We start from the raw sequence: 19981 nt of genomic DNA, 5'->3' as shown, positions 1-19981 counted from the left end.
CTCCACTCACTTGACACGGTCTCTTATCTCTGTATACAAGTAAAACGGCGCCATTCTAGGCTGTTTGCGGCAATGCGAGAGTGAGTCGTACCGCGAATGCGTTAATTGCGATAAATATTTTCACGTGATTAATTTTAAAAATTAATTACCGCCCGTTAATGTGATAAATTTGACAGCCCTACATTTAACAAAACAAAATAAATGCATTCATTTGGGATGAAATGAAATAACTGATGCTACAACAATCTAACGATATACTGGCAAGCGGGGTGGCCAACCAATTTATAGGGGTGGCCGTGGCCGGCCGTGGCCACCCCTGGCTACCCGGTAATGGCGCCACTGCACATGTAATGCGTTACTACCTACCTCTGGCCACCTCTGAGTTGGCAACCCTAAACACCACATCCCTCTTCTTCAGGTTTGTTGATTATGAAACAGTATGAAGAGTTTTTGAATTGAATCGTGAAGAGAAAAAAAACAAGCATTCTAGTTAGTAGTATCAGTATGTAACAAGTCGACCATCGGTTGATTGTCACCTGTTGTGTTGGCCGCCATTTTGGCCGCTGGGCTGTGCTCGCCGACCGTGAAGCTCAAGCAGCCGTGACTCGCCCCGTTGCGCATGCGCGGAGACCATTTCCTCTCTGCAAGCAGAAGGCCCCTCTCTCTTGTTGCCTTACCATACACACGCACACAAATACACAAATAAACACACATGATCGACAGGGCGCACACTAGCGTCAAGTCCACGCAGCGTTTGGGAAATTGTCAAAAATTCAAACCGCAGCAGCCGAACCTGGATGCACCCCGCCGCAGTCACCCCTATGGACCACCGTCGCTAGTTTGTCGCAGCCCGCTTGGTGGACGCTTTTTCTCGGGGTGAGTTAGCCTCTTTTTAGCCTCTCTGTGTCACTCTCTGTTTTCGTCTCACTATGCTCGATTTCGCTCGTCGTAGCATTGGCGACTAACGGGACAAGGAGAGAACACTAAATGCCGTTTAATTTGTGTAAATATTGTAATGTTGTGGTCAGGGTGTGTTTTTTTTTTTAACCTTTTTTTTTTAATTGCCGCATATTGCTAACGCGTAACCAACGACGGCACGTTACCGTTAGCTGCTAGCCCAACACACAATGTAATTGCAGTAGCGGATGTAAACTCTGACACATAAGTACTCTACATTACGTGTTTATTTTCTAAAAATAATGCATTGACATTCTTTGGTGCTTGCTAACAACGCCTACTTCTAGTTTTGAATAGGAAGACACCCACCTAACTGCGCCCTGCGTTGCATTTATTGGACAGAGGCTTTTGTACTACGTTTGACAGGATATTTGTTGCCTTCGTCCATATAGATTCCAAAGAAAGCTCATATATCTGTAAAAGCTGACGGGTGCAAAGTTGTTTTAGGTAAAGCATTGGGTCATATAGACTGTAGATTAAGTTTTGTTTTTAAACATGCTACCTAGTTTGTGTTTAATTTGTTTTGCATTGGAGGTATCCCACCTTGTTTCATTGCTGAAACAACTCGAGGAAGCATTTGCAAATTTCACAACGTGTACAAACGATCCGATTGTTAAATCTTATGACACACCTGCAGGTGTTACTTATATTCAATGCTGTTTAACTTTATCAATTGTCTGATTTGGCCTTGTTTGCCAGTCTCTTCCCGTCCTACCTGTGCTTTAAAAGCGATGATTCTTGCATACCTTTGCAAGCTAGGGCAAGACCACCGAGTGTTTCTGCAGCCTTCTGAGCTTTAACCATGAGAGATGAATGGCAGGCTCACTGAAGTCTTTTTTTGATTTTGTTTTGTTGTTTTTTGGAAGAAAAACAACAGTAATGTATCATGAAACAAAACTTATTTGGGCAGTTATACAATGATAGATAACTCCCCAAAATGAATACAGTTGTCAACATCTGCATCTGCACTTCTTCTTAAGCTGTTCAGAAGGAAAATTGAAATACTACGTGACAGAAAAACAGGCCTAATATTGCTAAATGTCCCTTCAGGCAGCTGGCATGATAGATGAATGTCATGAATGATGTTGCTTCCAAAAAGGATTTAGGCCACAGGGTAAATTTTATGCCATAACTTTGGAGTCTTACACCTTCATGATGCCATTGTTGCTCATCACGGTTTTGCGAATAGACACTGCTTATTTGCTTGACCACCTCTTAGGACTGACCCAAAACCCATACTTTATGTTTCAAGTTTGGGTTCAAGTCCACATTCTTAAGGGACTATACAGAGTTTGTCACTAGAGTGTTACCTGGACATATGATTGCTTCGACATATGATCCTTTTGACATTCGACATAAAATTTGACTCATCATTTGTCTCGACATAGGGCGACATGCTCGAAATACGTCGATTAATAACAGCGTCGCAATTTCATTGTTTTCCCACAAGATTAAAATCAACATGGGTTTTAGGAAGGTTAATGCAGGTGGTGAAAAAAGGAAAAAGGTGACAATGATTGAAAAATATGAACATGGTATGCACGTCAGTGAGCTGGCTCGACAATACGACCGGAATATGTCTACGTGCTCGAGGACGACTGTCATTATTATTATCGTAACACTGGCAAGGAAGTCGCCAGCTTTGTCAGGTTTTAATAATTTATTTCAGAACTTGTGCAACGCAACACTGCTACTGTCAGCCGTAGTTGACAGTAGCAGAACAGAACACGAAAAGCGAAAGTAAAACCTTCCCTCTCTTCCGCACATCTCTTACTGTCACGCGGTTCGTTCAGGAACAGCATGCAAAACACAACTGCCACATTAGAACCTGATTCATTACATTATTATTATTATGACTTATATGTTTGCTATGTGTATTTTTTAATACCTGCAGTGTTTATTAAGGATTTAGCATTGGTTTTTGGTAGACTTGCAGCTATCGATTATTTTAGTAGTCGATTATGAAGTATTTGGTTCGAGTGTTCAGATTAGAAACATATTAATGTGTTGCAGAATAAATTTTAGAAGATGTAAAAAAAAAGGCATGCTAAGATTGCACTTTCAAAAGATCATTAAAAATGCGAATACAAAATGAAACCCCTGGGTTTTTCTTCAAACTATGCAGGATTGCACTTTGATTTAAAAATAAATTAAAATACCTGAGCTTAGCCTCCAACGGTTTAAGAAAAAAAATATTGCAATTTATTACAACAAGAGAACAATTGGGCGAAAGTCCGCTAGCTTAAATGCGATAAAATTCTAATGTTTTATTTTACAGTGCTCTTAACAAATCGTTCAAACAGGTATTCCCACACAAAACGACTCAATATACCTATAAACTAAATAACGAATGCATAAAAAAACTAACTCGGACAAAAGTTTACCTTATGTTGGTCATAACAGGGAGCAGCTGGATTCAGCCATGTTCAATGAGTTATGTCATCTTCCCTGTTGTCACTAGAGGGCATTGTATCCACTCTAATCAATAAAACTAAATGCAAACACTTTCAAAACAAACCATCATAACGCCACTCTAATTAACGAATACTCGAAGCAGCAAAATTTGATTCGAGCCTTTTTGTCTAATTCGAACTACTCGAGTTAATCGACTAATTGTTGCAGCACTAGTTTTTGGGCTGTAGAACGAATTAATCGAATTATAATGTGTTCTTATGGGGATAATCCCGCTCGACATATGATCATTTCGACTGAAAAACCAGGTCTTGGAACGAATTAAATTCGGATGTAGCAGCACCACTGTATTTTACTCGCGACTGCCACCTCTGGCCTAAAGCATAACTGTAGGCTGTGTTAAGCTCGTTCATGGCGCACTTGCTTGTAGAGCACGACCGTGTTTAGCCCATTAAATTAGCACCAGAAACGGAAAAGCGGTTAGTCGGTCTTAGGTGGGTTAGAAAAGTGGTTTTGCCAATCGGAGTATAGACAGAGCCTCGGTAAAACGCCGCCGCTTCTGCTGCGGGGATGAGCATGGATATGCACAGACGCATGATTGCCCATAATGTGGTCGACTTAAACCGTCCTTATTGAAGATAAGGGCTTTTTGGGACTGTGTACTCGTTAGCGCATTGGTGGAGCATCCATGGAGAAGAAAAGTATGTTAAATTAACTGTGAAAATCCCTTATTGTCTATGAGCATTTACCGGTAGAACACACTGTAATGTGATTTCCCATAAATGACAATATGGAAAAATGCAAATTGGGTCCAAAGACAGTCCATTTTTCCTCACAAATCTGCATTAAGGAGGGACGGTAAACAACTGGCTAACACATATACTAGTTTTAAGATGAAGGGTTCAAACACGGGCTTCAGCTTTCCTTTATTTGATTTGCAGGGAGTACTATTCAGGGTGTACCACTCAGTCTGTCCATAGTCAAGTAATTATAAGCAGTAGGATGGATGAATGCATTTTTTTTTCTCAGTCAGGAAAATGAGACTCGCACTCATTTTCAATCATGACAATCAGCTTTGGAACAACACTCCTTTTTCTTCACCAAAAAATCAATACTCCCGTCTCCCGCTGTGGCATCAGTGCCAGAACTGGATACCAAAGTTGATATACAATCTGTGTGAAAAGAGGAATGTACTAGAATTGGGAGAGATAATGATCTATTTAATAGTAATAGATCAACATTCTTTGCAGCATCAGACCATTACTTGCAAGAGACTCACAAAATGACTCTTCACTGTTAAAGTACAGTGTTTAGCCTGTAACTATCTAGCCACAGTTACAAATGTCAGCTGATAAAATGGATAGAAATTAGCTTCAGCTAACCCTAAATTCCCGTGTAAAGTGGCACAGGATTTGCCCGTGTCATGGGTTTCAGACATGGGGACATATCCCGGGATTTACCCGGGGACACTTTCACAGATTTGTCCCATGTTGGCGACTCGGCGCCCTCTGTGCGGAAGGGCAGCTGGCGCGATAAAAAAAAAAAACCCAGACATTTCCAAAGATGGACGATGGACATTGGACTCTCTTCCTCGGCTCAACGATTCAGTAACAATTTAATTTTGTTATGGTTTTAGTTTAATTTAGCTATTTTCAGTTTGCCATGTTGATAATTGTGATGTTTAGTTACGGCTGTTTTTCTCACTGTGAAGAAAGAGGAAATGACGATAGGCCCGTCATGATATTTATGTCATCAGCCTTCGCGCTGTGACCCGGGAATTATACGCCTGCTTTCACACATGCCGCATCCCGGGTCAGTCGCTCACATTATACTAGGATGCGACCCGGTAAATGTCCGCATAATCTACGTGTCAGTCGACCGGGGAATTTGTTTTCACACATAAGGGCCCGGGATTTAAACTGTGTTCAGACATGTGTGAAAGGGGCTGTACTATTGTTTTTCATCGTTTACAGGTCTTTTCCTTTTCAGTAACCCCAAACCAGCAGGATATGACTCATAAATGCTCTAAAATGAACAGGAGGCAACCTAGAAATGCCTCAAAATCAACAGGGAGTGACCTAAAATCAATAGGAAATAGCCTGCAATGCCACAAAATTAACTCATTTATGTCCAATACGTTTGAAGTGGGAGGGATGGCAGCGAATCAACAAACTGACGCTGTAGAGGATCGTAGAATGATTTCATGACCCATGTATTGATCTTACTTGCATCGCCATTTCTTGAGTTAATCGATATCATGAGCCTTGTATCGCAAATCGCATCGAGCTACCCTGACATTCCCAACCCTAATGGAAAGTCTATTAAAAACAATCAGAAAACAAAACATACGATTAGGAGTGGGAACCTCAGGGCACCTCACGATACGATACGATTCGCGATACAAGGCTCACGATAACGATTATCCCACGATATCACGATACAGCGATTGTCAATATATTGGTCAGAAATTTGATACGTGATATTCTATGATACAACTGTTGAAATGAGAAAAAAAGATATTTCAAAATAGAAAAAATACTGTTTGTCATTTATTAAACAGTGACAGCTTTGCAGTGCATCATTGCTGTAAAATATAAATCTACTGCAAATTGTGTACCACAAATAGAGGAAACAAACCACAACTACTGATATTTCTTGGAGAGATCATGATGAATGGCACCCTTAATTTCTTTAAAGTTTGAAATCTTTTGAAAACATTTTAACAGTGCTGTAGGTGTCAGTCAGCAGTTGAGCTTGGAGTGAGGAAATGATAAAATTGGTGGGACTTTTCTTCGTATATGACCTTTGTTGCCAAAAGCACTAGTTTGAGCACTTCCACCATCTGCTTCAGCATTTGAGATGTCGGACTCAATCACATTCTTCCTCACCTTAAAAAAAACCAAATGAAAAACGATTAGCTACTTAATAGCTTTTGAGTTGAAAACACAAATTTTTGTGTTGGAACTTGGAAGTATTGAGTGAATTAAAAAATATGAATTGAATGTATAGAAATTAAAAATGCAATAATTCCCTATTTTTAATATGTAGGCTACATTAATTATCATGCACATCACCTTACATATCTTGGAAGCTATTCAAACCATTTTTAAAGCTTACTGTATCAAAATGGTAGTAATAAGGTTGTGTAGTAAACTAGATGGAAAGTGGTTCTCAAATAATATCAAATAAATCAGTAAATTCATGTAGGCTTGCCCGATATTCATCTTCATCCAGTTTAGGATCCTGGTTTATTTTATATCATTCAACACCAAATATCAAAATAATACATGGAAGCAATTCAAACAATTTTTATAGCTTATTGTATCAAAATGGCATTAATAACAGTTTGTGTATTAAACTAGATGGAAAGTGGTTCTCAAATAATATCAAATAAATCAGTGAATTCATGTAGGCTTGTTCGATATTCATTTTCATCCAGTTTAGGGTCCTGGTTTATTTTATATCATTCAACACCAAATGTAATCAAAATAACACATATAAATTAAAAAATAAATTACACTGCAAAACTTCTTACCTCAAGTGATGTCAGCGAAGCAGTGAAGAAATCCGGTGTCCACTTCGTCCCCAGCTGCGAGTGAACCTTATTTTTATTAGACAACTTGTGTGCACTTTACCTTCACCGCCACTCTTGAGCGCCCCTAGTGGACCGCCAAGGAATTGCTCAACAAACATTGAGCAGCTTACAGCATCCATACTCCATTGTATGGCCAATATGTCAAATAAAAGTATTGATACTTGGCGGGAGCATATCGATAACCGATCGGGTTGCAAAATATTGCGATATATCGCTGTATCGAGATATTGTCACAGTCTTACTTACAATACTAATCGCGGGGGGGATTCATTTGCAGACACTTTAAAGTCTAGTAGAAGTATGTTCAAACCATGAGCGATGCCCTGAGACGACGGCCCTCAGTTTTGTTTCTTTGGTCCAAAATTTCAATGTACTGTACAAGGCCGCATCAAGCTACTTTGGCAATTTGATTGATGTGCAGTGAGTGGGGAATTGAAACGGCCTTGCCATGGACATATTTGGATAGGAAATGTGTATGATTGCCAGGCCATCTTTATTCATGTATGCTTGACAGGTTGGATTTGAGCTTTGTATCCTGCTTCGCTGCACCACAAAAACCTCATTGGCATGCGGAGCGGAGGTTTCTTGCAAACGAGGTGCATCCACTTACTGTCCATCGTGCTTCTCCATTGCATGGTTGTCTTTTAAGAAAGGGGCACGGGCATGGCAATGAGCTGGTAACACTGGAGTGGCTTTTTCAGTTTCATGAACAGAAAACGACACGCTGAAGAATTTAATTGAAATGTTTTAAATAGTGACCCTTCAAATTTAGCAATCTTTGTGAAATCTCAGACTGAGAGGAGATTTAGACTAAAAAGTATTTCTTTTGATGTCAGCTGGTGTGTGACAATTTGGAATTAACATTGACTGATGAGCACATATTGTAGCGTCTACAAGGACAACACCAACTTTGTGATGATATTACGCACTCAGGAGGAAAAAGTACATTTTTTTAATTAGTTGTACCCACAATGCAGCACGAACTAGGTATTAGTAGGAACTAAGTATTGGCATCCCTGCAATTCTGTGAGATAATGCGTAATTTCTCACAGAGAATAATTGCAATTACAAATGCTTTGGTAGTAATATCTTCATTGATTTAGCTTGAGATGAAAAAAACAAAACAGAATGGAAATGATAATTAAATCATTACCATTTTACACAAAACTGTAAAAATGGCCCGGACAAAAGTATTGGCACCCTTTGAAAAATCGTGATGCTTCCTTAATAATTTGTGTAATTAACAGCACCTGTTACTTACCTGCAGCACATAACAGGCGGTGGCAATAACTAAATCACACGTGCAGCCAGGTAAAATGGATTAAATTTGACCCGTCCTGTGTCCTTGTGTGTATACCACATTGAGCATGGAGAAAAGAAATAAGACCAAAGAACTGTCTGACGACTTGAGAAGCAAAATTGTGAGGGAGCATGGGCAATCTCAAGGCTACAAGTCCATCTTCAAAGACCTGAATGTTCCTTTGTCTACCATGCGCAGAGTCATCAATAAATATAAAGCCCATGGTACTGTGGCCTACCTCCCTAGATGTGGACGGAAAAGAAAATCGACGAGAGATTTCAACAAAAGACTGTGTGGATGGTAGATAAAGAACATCGAGTAACATCCAAACAAGTTCAAGCTGTCCCGCAGTCCGAGGGTACAACAATGTCAACCCGTCCTATCCGTCGGCGTTTGAATGAGAAGGGACTCTATGGTAAAATACCGAGGAACACCCCACTTCTGACACAGAGACATAAAAAAGCCAGGCTGGAGTTTGCCAAAACCTACCTGAGAAAGCAAAAAATGTTTTGGAAGAATGTTCTCTGGTTAGATGAGACAGAAGTAGAGCTTTTTGGGAAAGGCATATACATAGAGTAGACAGGGGAAAAAAACGAAGCCTTCAAAGAAAAGAACATGGTCTGGCAATCAAACATGGCGGAGGTTCCCTGATGTTTTGTGGTTGCTTTGCTACCTCTGGCACTGGACAGCTTGACCGTGTGCATAGGATTATGAAGTGTAAAGACTACCAACAAATTTTGCAGCATAATATAGGGCCCAGTGTGAGAAAGCTGGGTCTCCCTCAGAGGTCATGAGTCTTCCAGCAGGATAGTGACCCAAAACACACTTCAGAAAGCACTAGAAAATGGTTTGAGAGAAAGCACTGGAGTCTTCTAAAGTGGCCAGCAATGAGTCCAGACCTGAATCCCATAGAACACTATTGGAGAGATCTGAAATTGGCAGTTTGGAGAAGGCACCATTCAAATCTCACAGACCTGGAGCAGTTGGCCAAAGAAGAATGGTCTAAAATTCCAGCAGATCATTGTAAGAAACTCATTGATGGATACCGGAAGCGGTTGTTCGCAGTTATTTTGTCTTAAGGTTGTGCTACCAAGTATTAAGCTGAGAGTGCCAATACTTTTGTCCGGCCCATTTTTGGAGTTTTGTGTAAAATGAAAATGATTTTCTTTTTCATTCTCTTTTGTGTTTTTTCATTGCAGGCAAAATAAATGAAGATATTACTACCAAGTCATTTTTAATTGCAATCATTTTCTGGGTGAAATTGCACAGTATCTGACAGAATTGCAGGGGTGCTAATACTTTTGGCCAGCAGTGTGTATGTGGAAAAAAATTGTCCAAGAGTTTTAAGAGGACACTCACCATGCTAAATGCTAACACGAATGCTATGCTAATGTGACGAGTTATATTTAGTGTATGATCATCACTCAGCACAGACTTTTAAAGGCTAAAGCAACAATACATGAACACAAATCTTACCATTTTTTTTTTCAAAACAAGTAGTGCTGCAACGATTAATCGATTAACTTGAGTATTTGATTAGAAAAAAAGATTCGAATTGAATTTTGCTGCTTCGAGTATTCGTTTCATTAAAGTGGCGTTGTAATGGTTAATTTTGAAAGTGTTTGTATTTAGTTTTATTGATTTGGATGGATACACTGCCCTACAGTCTGCCTCAGTTAACATGGCTGAATCCCGCTGCTCAATGTTCAGACCAACATAAGCCAAGTTTTTGTTTGAGCTAATTTTTTTATTGCATTCGTCATTTAGTTTATAGGTATATTTAGCCGTTTTGTATTGTGAAAAAAAAAAAAAAGTTAGCGTTTTATAGCTTTTGCTATGTAAGTTAGCCAATTGTTCTTTTGTTGTACATAAATCCTTGTTTATTTATTATTTTATACCATTTGAGGCTCAGCTCAGGTATTTTAATTTTCCATGTTCCTTATCCGAATACTCAGTTATTTGAAATAACTAGTTCATTGATTAATCGACTACTAAAATAATCGATAGCTGCAGACCTAAAAAAAAGCAAGCCTGTAGTGCAGACTATTTTGAAGAACATCCTAAACACCTGTGAGGAGGGGGGGTGCAATACATATAACATGCGTGACACGACACAAACAGTGCTAAGATGCCAACTGACGTACTACACGTTCAATGAGAAAATTTCACACATTGTGAACAAATGACAGTCTGTCACATTTCCGTCTCGTCAGGTGAAAACTGGCATTCGTCTCATTATGGTTTAGTCTCTCAAGACCCGTTTCTAGCTTGTCATCATTCCAGAAAACTGTTGGTTGCCAGAATCGTTTCATTGTCGTCATCATTGACTAAAAAACAATCCAAGAGTCTTTTCTAAATCCTCTCCAAATGTCCCCCAGTTGCTCATTTTAGATGGTGACTACCTCTAGAAAATATCTTATTGGTTCAGTACTTCCTCAATATACAAATGATTGAAACTTCAAAGCAACGCATTTTTGCCTCGAGGATATATCCGCCATCCTGTTACATACATTTCATTTGACTTCATGCTTGGTTTGTGCTCTAACATGTATCACCACTACTACTACGATGTACTATGTAATACTGACAGGAGTCTAGTCCCTTTCTAAGTCATCTCCAATGAACTTAAGTGATCACAAGTGTCCTCCAATGAAGCAGTAGTAAGCTCTCAAGGATGATCAGTGGAACATGACGTCTCTGAGCTCAGTTTTGAGCTTCGTGCCAAAGTTTTTTTTTTTTTTTTTTTAATGCAGTTTCTGAGTTTCCTGTGCTTTAGGACACTAAAGGGGCTATGGTGTGTCAAAATGAGCATTTGCTTTTAATCCTCTGACATTAACAAGCGCCATAAAAACTATTATAAACCAGTTGGTGTTTTAGGCAGTTCTCTCCTTGATAATTAGGTTACATTTCCTGAACATAGCCTGTGAAAAGAAACTACTGGCCTCATTAGCTTCATCTCAAGGGGGCTCTACCATTGTAGAAGTTTTTTCTCTTTCATCTATCGCACATTTTAGGATCCAAACACATCTTATTATGTTGAGGTCGCCGGTAACTGTTTTTCTTTGTGAGCAGCAATAATTAGTAATCAGCATCTTATACACGACGAACATCCTGTGCTTGATACGTTCGATGGTGGAATAGATTTACTTCCTGGATGCGAAGCGTGTGCATACACTCTGCATTAAACTTCCTGTTTTCGAAGTTTGCATGAGCAAGTACGTGAGTGTTTTGTGGCCCCCAGAGTGGTGACTGCCCCACGCTGAGCACTGAAGCTCATCTGTGCACAAAGATGAATAATTTAGAGTGCTGGCATAGCGCGATGCACGTTCCATTATTCATGGTTGGCATTGGATTCAACGCGTGACCGCTGATAGTATGTACGGTCAGCAGATGCCAAGATGCCAGCCAGTCTTCAAATCTTGCTGTAGAAAAAAAACAACCTGCAGTTTTACCCTAAAAGTAGCTTATGGCTTCCTGTTTTGTCATCCTGAAACACTTTGTGTTATTTTGATCCCCAGGTATCTTAACATTAGGGGTCTACCGATACACACAAGTCACAGTTTGGTACATACCTCAATACGGGGCTCATGGTTCGGTACGGGTTCAGTACAACAGGACAAACAAAAAGGCACATCTTATCGCAGCATTGGCTTTTATGAAAGTGCAAAAGTATAAAATATATAAAAAAAGAAAACATCAAACTTGTTACTATATTCAATATTACTACAGTGGTACCTCTACATATAAAGTTAATTCATTCCAGGATCTTGTTTGTAAGTCCAAATGGTTGTATCTCTAGCAGGATTTTTCCATAAGAATACATTATAATTAGGGCTGTCAAAATTATCGCGTTAACGCGCGGTAATTAATTTTTTAAATTAATCACGTTAAAATATTTAACGCAATTAACGCACATGTCCCGCTCAGACAGTATTCTGCCTTTTGGTAAGTTTTACAGCAGGCTTTTTGTGCTGTCTAACAGCGAACTCTTGTGGTCGCTTTGCGACATGGTTTATTTTTTTTCTTGCCAGTTCAATATGGCTGCACGACGTCTCGGGCTGACGCCTACGTTGTAATTTTGTGCTTATATGATCCTTGGACAAGATTTGTCCTTAAGTATGGTTGTTGTAAAGAACGTACATATTATGTTATTAAGCGAAATGTTCTATTTTTTGTATGAGACGCTTTTTGTTTATGTTTAGTGAACCTGTATAGCGTGCTAAGCTAACGTTGTTGCTAATGCAATGCTTGTGTACTTTTTTTGTTGTTGTAGTTTTACGACGGTCTAAAGAGGACAATGGTTTGAGGCTATTTTATTAATAAATCAGATGAAAAAGGGAGAAGTCTGATTATTAAGGCGTCGTTTTGGAAAAAGCTTTGGAAAAAGTAGACGCTTCGGAGTGAGGACGGCATAGACAGATTTAAATGACAGTAGAGTGAAATGCCCACTACAGTCCTTATGTACCGTATGTTGAATGTATATATGTCCATCTTGTGTCTTATCTTTCCATTCCAACAATTTATTTTACAGAATACATATGTAATTTACAGAAAAATATGGCATATTTTATAGATGGTTTGAATTGCGATTAATTACGATTAATTAATTTTTAAGCTGTAATTAACTCGATTAAAAATTTTAATCGTTTGACAGCCCTAATTATAATACATTAATTTGTTCCACAGCCCGAAAACCTGCACTAAATCCTTAATAAATACTGCTGGTACTAGAGGTGGGAATCTTTGGGCACCTAACAATTCGATTACGATTCAGAGGCTACGATTCGATTATAAATCGATTATTGATCGATTATTGATGACACCCTCCCCCCCAGCTGCTTTTAATGTTTTGTACATTAGTTACAAAAACTGTTAAAAAAAAAAAAAAAAAGAAAAAAAAAAAGGCTTAAATAAACGACTACTTCAGTATCAAGTTAACAGTTAAAAACAATACTCAAATCCCCATTCTGTATCAGCAGCTTTAAACTACATTCAATTAATTTAATGTTGTGAATCAACCGTTAAAGTTGTTAAAATTGCTCCCGTTATTCCATGATTTCCCTTTTGTCTACTTTCGACTTGTGAAAGTTTTAAAACTATTTTATAGATAGATTCAAGTTAATATTTTACTGATTTGGGAGTATTTTAGATAAAAAGTTAATTAGATTCGCTTGGAAGGTTCGCTACAAGAGCCTTACAGGGAAGTCTACTGCTTTAAGATGGCGGCCGTTTACTAATGCTTGCATCTAGCTTTCTGTATAGATGTGCTGCTAACGCCACCGAGTCTATAGTGCATCTAGTCCTATATAAATATGATATCTACCGTAACATTATGTGGACGTACTTTGTAGCAGCCGTCGGCAGCAGTCAGGTATGTTGTTGGGTTTTTTTATCTCGCGGCATGAGTTGAGCTAGAGCCGTGAGTTGAGCATTGGCATTACCCGAGGGGCCGGGTAATGACATGCATGATGTTTAGCTACTCTCGCTCCGTTCCTCATTGTGTCCCGAAGACCGCGCGGCGCGCTGAGTGTGTTTTACTTCCGCTTAACTTTACATATTTCAATAATCGGAATTTGGATGTTTGCGAATCGTTCTCGAATCTTCCACGGCCGAATCGCAAATAATCTAAGAATCGGAAATTTCGCACACCTCTAGCTGGTACTATTGCAAATGGCAATTACACAGAGCAAAACAAATACATTATGACTAAAAATCGGAATAAAATGATAATGATAATAATAATTAGAGGTGGGAATCTTTGGGCACCTACCAAGTAGATTACGATTCAGAGGCTAGGATTCGATCATTCGATCGGGCTTGTGGTGTATCAATAATCGATTTACAATCGAACTGGAGCCTAGTAATCGTAATCAAATTGTTAGGGGCCCAAAGATTCCCACCTCTATTGATGCCATAACCCCACCCAACCCCCCCAGTTATTAGCTGCTTTTAATTTTCCGTACATTAGTTACAAGAATTGTACAAAAATCCTCTCAGGCTTAAATAAACTACTATTTAACGATCAGGTTAACAGTTCAAAACCCTAAATACAATACTCAAGTCCCCATTCTGTATCAGCAGCTTTAAACTACATTCAATTAATGTTGTGAATCAACCGTTAAAGTTGTTAAAATTGCTCCAGTTATTCCATAATTTCCCTTCCGTCTACTTTCGACATGTAAAAGTTTTAAAATTGTTTAATCATTTAAAGATAGATTCAAGGCAAGATTTTGCCGATTTAGGAGTATTCTAGATAAAAAATCAATTGGGTTCGCTCGGAAGATTGGCTACAACAGCCTTTCGGAGAAGTCTACAGCTTTAAGATGGCGGCTGTTTACTAATGCCGGCAAGTCTGTCATTTCGCATCTAGTTCTCTATAGAGGTGCTGCTAACGCCGCCGAGTCCGTCATTTCGCATCTAATTCCATATACAGTACACGTGATATCTACTGTAGCATTATGTAGACGTAATTTGTAGCAACGTGGGCATTGTTTGAAGCGGCTATCGGCCGCAGTCAGGTATTATGTTTTTTTTTATCTAGCGCCATAAGTTGTCGGTCCATTCCTTATTGCGTCCGGAAGACCGCGCTGGCTATGTTTTAGTTCCGCTTTATTTGGCATATTTCAATAATCGGAATTTGGACATTTGTGAATCGTTCTCGAATCTTCCACAACCAAATCGCGAATAATCTAAGAATCAGAAATATCGCACATCTCTAATAATAATAATAATAATGATACCTGTAATAATGTAATGAATCGGTTTGTAATGTGGCAGATATATTTTTGTGTGGTGTACCTGAACGCACCGCGTGGCTGACGTGTCAGAAAAGGAGGATTTTTTACTTGCACTTTAAATGTTCAGCTGCGACGGTCAGTAAGCATGTTGTGTTGCACAAGTTATGAAATAAATGATCAAAAACCAAAGGAAGCTGGCGATTTCTTTGGCGATGTTATCATGATAATAATTGTCATCTTAACTTATAAAGACTGGCGAACGGAGGAGGACCACATACATCATAGACCGTCTATGGCCGTATTGTTGAGCCAGTTCAAGGATGCACACCTCACGCTCATATTTTTCGATCATTTTCCTCTTCATTTCAATGGTAAGCCTCACCTTTTAACTTTTTTCAACAACTACACTAACATTGTTGGAACCCACGTTTAGTTCTCTCACAAAAAATCCGCCGTGCGTCCATCTTGCGGGAAAATAAAGAATCTGCGGCGCTGTCAGAAATCGTCGTATTTTGAGCACATGGTCGGATGTATAAACAAATGACAAGTCAAATTTTACTTCGGATGTATAAAAAGATTGTGTGTCGAAGCGATCGTATATCGAGGTGTACTGATTTTTTTCTTATAAAGCCGGTACATTTAAAATATGGTAATTTTTCACCTAAATCAAGAAAAAATGGTTTCAAATAATGTTTTGAACCATATCTATTTTTGACTAAAGACCATTTCTGAAAAATAAGCTTTTTTCTACGATTAGATACAATAATTTATTGGTTAAAATAAGGGTGTTAAGCTTAGTTTCAGCCAGCTATTTTTCTTATTTAAAAAAGATCTAAGTGGCCAGCACTGGCAGATAATTTCACTCATTTCCAATAGATTTACACTGAAAACAAGGGAATTGAACTAGTTTTATGGAAGAGTGTTTTTGCAGTAGTAATGTTATATATGTTAGGAATGGCTTACTTTTATCTTTCACTCCCAGCCATTTTCACCGGTGCAACCCCCTTGGCTCCCGGCCGTTTTACTGGATTTTGACTGATTTTGCAAGGCCCACAGAAAATTCTGTTCTGTTGCTATATAAACATGGAACCCAACAAATGAAAGATTACTCTCTTCTTTCAGCAGGAAAAAAAGTTCATATCTTTTTCCATTCTTTAGAAATCAGCATTAGAAAATAGCTTAGTTTGAGCAACTTTCCAATTTCTGATGAAAAACAGAAACTGAGCTTTTTGTAAAAGCATACATTTCAAACATTGACTTTAACAGAGCTATTTTTTTGCTTTTGTGACATCCCAAACATCTGAATAATGTTTTCCTTCTACAAAATAACATAAACAACAAGACAAATAGAGCTTTTGATAGCCAAGTAACAATTTATTTGCACATGGCTGGACTGTTGGTCTGGGATATGGCGCTGTTGTGGCCGCCGCGGCTCTCTTGGCGAACGGGGTGGGCTTTTCCCTCGTCATCTCCTGTAGTGTCTAATTAAGATGGATTTTTTGGAGTCTTGCTTTTGTGGTGACCACTGCCTCGTGGCGGAGTTCGCCTCAGGAACTTATGTGGGGCATGTTGTGTTCCTGGGGGGGAACTGGTTTGGCCTTGCGCGTTTCCGGCTGAGTCGCGGGACATTGGAGGGTGCGGGGGACGCGAGCGGCCGAGCACGGAGGCGCGGGCTCTGCTCAGCGAGCAGCACGGACTCAATGGCATTGTCCGCTGCACTGGTGGTCCCAGTCGTTCTGCTTGGTCATCAAGCGCCTGGCATCCTGGATGTCCTCCTGGTCGTCGCACTTGGTCGTTCGTCGCCTGGCGTCCTGGTCATCCATTCGGTCGTCTTCCGCCGGCGCCCTGGCCGTGCGGCCTGGCCGTTCGTTTCGTTGAATCGGGTTGCGGGTCATACCAAATACGCTACTGCCCTCCAGTGGCCAGTTTTACTGCTTTAAAATGGATTTTTCAGCATTGTGCTTTGGAGCAAAGTTGCATCAGAACCTAGAGATGTCTCTTGTGGGAAAAAAATGTAAAAGACGTATAAATACATTTTTGGGACACTGAAACAATTAAAAATAGAGCACATTTATACGTTTTTGGGAGAAAATTAGTTAAAGGCATTTTTGTGCAACTTTAGTATTTACTCTAAATAATTGTTGCCAAAAGCTTGTCATTACACGTTGTCACTCAACCTGTCATTGTTTAGATGTTGGAATTTACTACCTGTTCACATTTGATTAAAATTTTACATACAGTATATCTTTTAATAAAATTATCGGCTTGACATTATCGGTTACCGGCTGGAAGAAGGAAATTATTGGTTGTCGGTATCGGTTGAAAAATATATTATCGTGCATCACTAGACATTACTGTTGCTCAAAATCTTGTCCTCTTGCGGCAGTCTTTGTAGTGATTTTGATACATTTGGGTTTACATGGTTTTCAGTAAAGACTTGTGAAGCGAAAAACTATAGAGGTTTTGTGAATCATAAGAAATAGAAGCTGCCGGTAGCTTCAACTTTGAAAAGTCTCTTCAGCAACTTGCTTTAATAGTACATGTGCATATCAATTGACTTGGAGTCATTAGAAGTCTGACTTTTTGTCCTTCAGAGCAGCAATATAATCAGTGGAATCTTATCTTCTGAGCCAAATATGATTTGCCCATCCTTGACTGATGAAACAAGTCTTTTATTCTTGTTTCCAATTTTTGCCAAAGCGCCCCTCCTCCTCCCAGTCACGGCGTGAGTGTTTCTCAATGGTGTCATTGCTGCTGAATGCATTTCTTTATTAAAAGAGATTTAGGACTGACATATTGTGCCCGCACCCTGCTGGGTCTGCTGCTAATGACGTTCTTTGTGTCTCTGTTATGTGCATGCGCTTTGCTTCACTCCTCTTCCCGGCGGCCTAAATGGAAGTCTTGTCATGTGTTTGCGATTGAGGAGATGAGGCAGCAGCAGGCAATAGCCGACCCCCCACCTATCCTCACACATTCCCTGTCACCTCCAAGATATTACCAAATGCCTTTATGACAGACTGCATCCATGTTTGTTTACCGTCTACTTTCCCAGTGTTAAATATTTGAGACAAGCGTTATTATAGCAGACAGTGGACAAGGAATTACAGAATGTCACTGTCCTGCTGTTCGTCGATTTTATCTGTACAGTGGAACTCTGAGTTATGAATTCAATTTGTTGCTTGGATACGCTCCTAACTCAAAACGCTCATCTCCAATCATCTTTCCAATCGAATTATAAGGAAAAGTTATTAAGCTCCATGCAACCTAATTGACATGCCAGTCAGCAGTTTTTATTGATGAAGTGCTGACTCCACCAGTGAAAATTGGGTATGGGAACCTCGGTGTAGCTGACGATTAACAGTCAACCAGTATGAGATTTTTAAAAGCTGATGCACATACCGATTAATAAAACAACAAAAATTTTTGAAGCCTGTTAATAATGAAAATAAAGTTTGGAAGATAAGTTTGTATTCTCCTACTTTTTTAACGTTGGCCACTAAGTGGTGCAAAATCACAATTCACAGAGATCATCATCCAAACAATGAACATACAGTAAGTTGTGATCTGGGGGGGGGGGGGGCATCGGCCCGATATATTGGTCAGCCAATATATCGGCCAACCTTTACAAGAAAGATCATCACCCAGACATTAAACATAACAGTTATGCCATTATATTGGTTATATATAATCATAAAAATAAAAATCCACTTATTGCCCTGATATATAAGCCAGACAATATATCAGTTGACCTTTATAATGATCACCAAAACAGTGAACATAAGTTATCTTAGTACCGAATAACTGCTATACTGTTTATTGGCCATTGGATGTGCTTGAATAAAAGTCCATGTATCAGCCCGATATATTGGCTGAACTTTCCTAATGAGAAATTGCCATTTGCATTATAAAGCTCACGATAACTATTATTGCCGATATGGCGATTCAATGATTTTAAATACGTGAGTAAGGGACTCAAATCCACAGTATTATACAAAGATGAACTAAGAAAGAAAGAAAAATAACTATTAAAGAGAGAACAAAGATGACTAAATGGAAAAATAACTATTTTTTGCACTTTAGCTATCACAATCTGTCAAAAACTTGTACTTCTTAAAAGCATATAATAATATTTCAGTGCATTTTTCATTTTTGTAAATGAATAGTGTCCTCGCAACAGCAACACGATATTATCGCAAAGCTCATATAAACGAATGTGTATCTTAAAGACCAAATGTGAAGTAATTTCATAAAATGCCAAATAGGGTCACAATTAAAGTAATTAAACATTCTCCAACAAACAAAACATGAAAAAAATAAGTTATATGTTGTATATTTGACAAAATAATCGTGTTTCCGAAGTTCGAGCCTGAAAGGGGACGAACCCGGAAGTGATACGTCACACCGAGAAGCGATGGCAGCGTTCCATACGGCCGCCATACAAAGCCCTTCAAACAATGATTCAAACAGCGATATAAGCGACAGATCGAGCGCAAGTGAGGAGATCCAAGTTTTTGAAGAGTTGGAGGAGGTGGAGGAGGTTGGAATTTTATGTTGGACCGTACATGTATTAGCCAGACGCTAATCAGGATACAAGCAATGTGCCCAGACTACCTGACATGGAATGGAGACAAGACCCATTGAGATTACAAGATTGGTAAAATATAGCCTGTTATTATTTTTATGATTTGAAGCATGTCAGGTAAATAAACCACCTACTATTGCCTGGGATAAAAGAAAAGTTTTGACGAATCCCCGATCATATTGTGCAATGAACAGTAGAAGCTAGCGACGTTAGCTTTTATTTACCTGACATGTTTCGGCGAACACTTCCGCCTTTGGACCCTCTGACGAAGGCGGAAGTGTTCGCCAAAACATGTCAGGTAAATAAACCACCTACTATTGCCTGGGATAAAAGAAAAATTTTGACGAATTTATAAGTGTAGGCAAAATGAACTCATTACAACTATGATCGGGGATTGC

General features: G+C 39.2%; 1 protein-coding gene across 2 annotated transcripts in view; it reads left to right on the top strand.

Moving 5' to 3' along the window:
- Window positions 1–329: 329 nt before the first annotated feature.
- Window positions 330–19981, top strand: part of LOC130911174 (tyrosine-protein kinase CSK) — a 95250-nt gene continuing 75598 nt past the window's right edge. The window contains exon 1 of one of the 2 annotated variants that reach the window (XM_057829093.1): window positions 330–418. The gene's annotated coding sequence lies outside the window, so the exon portion shown is untranslated. Of the gene's footprint in view, window positions 419–603; window positions 877–19981 lie in introns of those variants that run through there. The other variant, XM_057829007.1, reaches the window with a different exon arrangement.

Source organism: Corythoichthys intestinalis, chromosome 1 (genome assembly GCF_030265065.1).
Source record: "Corythoichthys intestinalis isolate RoL2023-P3 chromosome 1, ASM3026506v1, whole genome shotgun sequence".
NCBI classification, from domain to species: Eukaryota; Metazoa; Chordata; class Actinopteri; order Syngnathiformes; family Syngnathidae; genus Corythoichthys; species Corythoichthys intestinalis.
The sequence above is the reverse complement of the archived record's forward strand: the minus strand, read 5'-3'. Positions and strand labels throughout refer to the sequence as shown.